Source organism: Triticum aestivum, chromosome 6B (genome assembly GCF_018294505.1).
Source record: "Triticum aestivum cultivar Chinese Spring chromosome 6B, IWGSC CS RefSeq v2.1, whole genome shotgun sequence".
Lineage (NCBI taxonomy): Eukaryota > Viridiplantae > Streptophyta > Magnoliopsida > Poales > Poaceae > Triticum > Triticum aestivum.
This window is the reverse complement of record NC_057810.1, coordinates 100,861,611-100,866,638: the sequence shown is the minus strand read 5'-3', so window position 1 is coordinate 100,866,638 and position 5,028 is coordinate 100,861,611.

Below are 5,028 nucleotides of genomic sequence, written 5' to 3'. Positions count from 1 at the left end.
GGCTGAAACGACAGATGCAATGCTTCTTGGTGGATGTCAATCGCATTCGCAATCTTGCCACCAAGAACGATTTTATCACTCATGAAACCTGTCGCACGACTTGGAAGGGTTTGACACTACTCAGTGCTGAAGCTGATCTTCAAGACGATGGCTTCACCAAAAGATTCAAGTTTGATTCCACTCCTCCAAGGAATGCTGTTTTACGTTGAACCCCGTCTCTTGAAGATTCAGAGTACTCTTCGTCCGCAACCGCAGTACATGCCAGAGTTATTGATGAAGCCGATGATGCTACTTCACCATCGCCGACATCAGCGCGTATCAACACTGCACCGAGTTCTTCTGCACCACCAAACCTACACGTCGACCCTGCTGCTTCACCTACTCCTCAAGGGAACGAGTAGAGCCTATGTCTTCAAACCTTTTTGGTCCTTACTGACAAAAGGGGGAGAAGCATGGGTTGATAGTCTTCAAGCGGGTCCTGATGGGTGGTTGATATACTTTTTGCCTAGTGCTTACAACTCTCAATTTGCTACATTTGGTTCTTTGAGTTGTAACACTTAAACTTGATGGTCGTCTGCTACTTTTTCTGCTATTCCATGTGATGCGACGATAAATTCCGCATATACTATGATAAATCCCGCATGAACTCATCTGCAGACGTCCATTTTTCATTATGCATATCATTATTCCTGTATATCTGTTTATGCATGATGTATTGTCTTCATACGGTGAAGAGGATCTCCACAAATACAACCCGCCATGTCCATTTGCATTCCAACGCAAAACATATATATGCACATCTTCAGGGGGAGCCTTTTTGCCATCTATGAAAACAATATCTTAATCCTTACAATTTCACATACTTTTATCCCCGTTGAAAACTTCAACCAGTTTGTCATCAATCACCAAAAAGGGGGAGATTGTAAGTGCATCTAGTGCCATCCCTAGTTGGTTTTGGAGTATTGACGGCAAACCTAGTTGAGGGACTAATGTGTTTGTGAGAATTGCAGGATAACACAGGTAGTAGTCCCTCATTGATTCGGTTTATCTACCGGAGATGACCCCTAAAAATGTGTGAAGACATTGAAGACAATGGTGGTCTATGAAGATATTCACATTGAAGTCTATGACATGAGAAGACATTGAGTAAAGACTATGGAGCACGAAGACTTAGTTGTTTCGTTGTTTCCTTTTATTCTTTGATGAGTCATAGGAACCACTGCACTATTTTGTGGGGTCCAAGTGAACAAAGTCAGAGTGACTGAAGTGATGCTCAACCAAATCCTATGTCTTCAAGCAAAGACAATGAGAGCAAATCTTATCCAGAGTCGGATAAGTCAGCTTTACTTGTAGCCCAAGTCAAGCTGCCACGTGTGTTTGAAATCTGACCGTTGCAACACGTGTCAGTTCCTTAGTGACCCGGGGTCATTTCGGACAAATCAGGTCGGGTTTCCCAGTGGCTATAAATAGCCCACCCCCTACACCATAAATTGATGGCTGCTCAGAGTTAGATACGACTTTTGTCGTTTGAGAGCAACCCACCTCCGAATCCTTTGAGAGAGAGAATCCTTGCAAGGACAAAGCCCAAACCACCCAGAGCCCAAAGAGTGTTTGGCATCACTGAAGTCTTTCTGTCCGCATGATCTGAAGACTTGTTACACTTGAGGACTGTGCATCCTCCAGCCGGTTAGGCGTCGCGTTCTGAGCATCCAAGAGTCATTATGGATTGTCGGTGAATGAAGTCTGTGAAGGTTTGGAAGTCTACCTTGAAGACTTACCAGAGTGATTGGGCGGGGACTAGGTGCCCTTAGGTCAAGGGGAATAAGGTGAAGACATGGTCTTCTGAGTTGAATCTCAGCCTCCCTAACCAGACATAAAGTTGTCACAGCAACTGGAACTGGCCAAACAAATCTCTGTCCTTCTGAAGTCACTGGTTCTATCTCTTACTTCTCTTTACTTACAATTTGTCATTGTGAAGTCATTGCCTGCTTTCATTATCTGTTTGACTTCATTGGGTGACTACCTGATCTGATTGGCTTCATACTATCTTCCATCCTGATCCATACTACCTAGATGCTAATAGTCTTCGTGCTTTCACTTCACTGAATACTTGACTATGGCTTGTCTAGTGTAGTCTACCTTCCGCTGCATTCGAATAGTGTTTTTTCTACTATTTGTCTTCGAAACTCCCATGTTTTGAAGACTCATAAAAATCGCCTATTCACCCCCCTCTAGTCAATAACTAGCCCTTTCAACCTTGCTCTGAGTTTGGCAAGGGAGTACAATTTTTGATCTAGAAGTAGATCACTAGACAGCGGTCAAGAATATCCTTAGTAAGGACTAAGGAAATATTTCTCGTTTATGGAGGTGATAAAAGAGACCATCGTAAAGAGTTACACCGTTGCAAGCTTTTACAACGATCCAAATGACTCTAAGTCTCAATCTGGATACATAGTGAAAGTGGGAGCAATTAGCTAGAGTAGCTCCGTGTAGAGCATTGTAGACATAGAATATTTACAAAATACATACGACTCTGAATGTGACAGACCCATTGACTAAACTTCTCTCATGAGCAAAACATGATCATACCTTAGTACTCTTTGGGTGTTAATCACATAGCGATGTGAACTAGATTATTGACTCTAGCAAACCCTTTGGGTGTTGATCACATGACGATGTGAACTATGGGTATTAATCACATACAAATGTGAATATTGGTGTTAAATCACATGATGATGTGAACTAGATTATTGACTCTAGTGCAAGTGGGAGACTGAAGGAAATATGCCCTAGAGGCAATAATAAAGTTATTATTTATTTCCTTATTTCATGATAAATGTTTATTATTCATGCTAGAATTGTATTAACCGGAAACATGATACATGTGTGAATACATAGGCAAACTTAATGTCACTAGTATGACTCTACTTGACTAGCTCATTAATCAAAGATGGTTATGTTTCCTAACCATAGACATGAGTTGTCATTTGATTAACGGGATCACATCATTAGGAGAATGATGTGATTGACTTGACCCATTCTGTTAGCTTAGCACTTGATCATTTAGTATGTTGCTATTGCTCTCTTCATGACTTATACATGTTCCTATGACTATGAGATTATGCAACTCCCGTTTACCGGAGGAACACTTTGTGTGCTACCAAACATCACAACATAACTGGGTGATTATAAAGGAGCTCTACAGGTGTCTCCGAAGGTACTTGTTGAGTTGGCGTATTTCGAGATTAGGATTTGTCACTCCGATTGTCGGAGAGGTATCTCTGGGCCCTCTCGGTAATACTCATCACTATAAGCCTTGCAAGCATTGTGACTAATAAGTTAGTTGCAAGATGAAGTATTACGGAACGAGTAAAGAGACTTGCTGGTAACGAGATTGAACTAGGTATGATGATACCGATGATCGAATCTCGGGCAAGTAACATACCGATGAAAAAGGGAACAACGTATGTTGTTATGCGGTTCGACCGATAAAGATCTTCGTAGAATATGTAGGAGCCAATATGGGCATCGAGGTTCCGCTATTGGTTATTGACCAGAGAAGTGTCTCGGTCATGTCTACATAGTTCTCGAACCCGTAGGGTCCACATGCTTAACGTTCGTTGACGATATAGTATTATATGAGTTATGTATGTTGGTGACCGAATGTTGTTCGGAGTCCCGGATATGATCACGGACATGACGAGGAACTTCGGAATGGTCTGGAGATAAAGATTGATATATGGGATAATAATGTTTGGTCTCCGGAAGGGTTCCAGAATTCACCGGAAGGGGTTCTGGATGTTTCCCAAAATGTTTGGGTACGAGAACACTTTATTTGGGCCAAGGGGGAAAGCCCACAAGTTTTTTGGAAAGCGCAAAAGGAAGTTTTGCGGAGTCCAGGGGCCAGACGCCAGGGTCCTTGGCGTCTGGGTCCAAACGCTGGGAACCCTGCCGTCTGGCCCTGGAGTCCGAGAAGGACTCTTGCCTTTTGGGTGAAACCGACTTTGTGGAGGCTTTTACTCCAAGTTTCGACCCCAAGGCTCAACATATAAATAGAGGGGCAGGGCTAGCACCAAAGACAGATCAAGAAACACCAAGCCGTGTGCCGGCAACCCCGTCCCCTCTAGTTTATCCTCCGTCAGAGTTTCCGTAGTGCTTAGGCGAAGCCCTGTGGAGATTGTTCTTCACCAACACCGTCACCATGCCGTCGTGCTGCCGGAACTCATCTACTACTTTGCCCGTCTTGCTGGATCGAGAAGGCGAGGACGTCATCGAGCTGAACGTGTGCAGAACTCGGAGGTGCCATGCGTTCGGTAGTTGGATCGGTCAGATTGTGAAGACATACGACTACATCAATCGCGTTGATAAACGCTTCCGCTTAGCGATCTTCAAGGGTATGAAGATACACTCCCCCTCTCGTTGCTATGCATCACCATGATCTTGCGTGTGCGTAGGATTTTTTTTGAAATTACTACGTTCCCCAACACCAACAAAACATGGCGCTAACTTCCCCTTAACTCCAAAGCGCTTAACTCCTCGAAGTGGAGATACACGTAGATAAACTCTGTCTCCGACTTCGTAAACTGTCTCCATGCGTTTAGAATATGCGTAGCTCTTTTGCGTGGACTGGGCTACCTTGAGCCTTCTGTTCAGACTCATTTATCAAATCTGGTCCAAACAACTAGCGGTCTCCTACTTCATCCCACAACAACGGTGTCCTGCACCTCCTTCCGTACAAAGCTTCGAAAGGGGCCATCTTCAAACTGGATTGATAACTGTTGTTGTAAGAGAACTCCACATATGGCAAATTGTCGTCCCAACTAGATCCATAATCTAGCGCACAAGCTCTCAGCATGTCCTCCAGAATCTGATTGACTCTCTTGGTCTGTCCATCTGTCTGCGGATGAAAGGCTGTACTGAACTCTAGCCTAGTACCCAAAGTTTCGTGCAACTGATTCCAGAACTTTGAGGTAAACTGGGTTCCTCTATCTGATACAATGCTCCTCGGAACTCCATGCAGACATACGA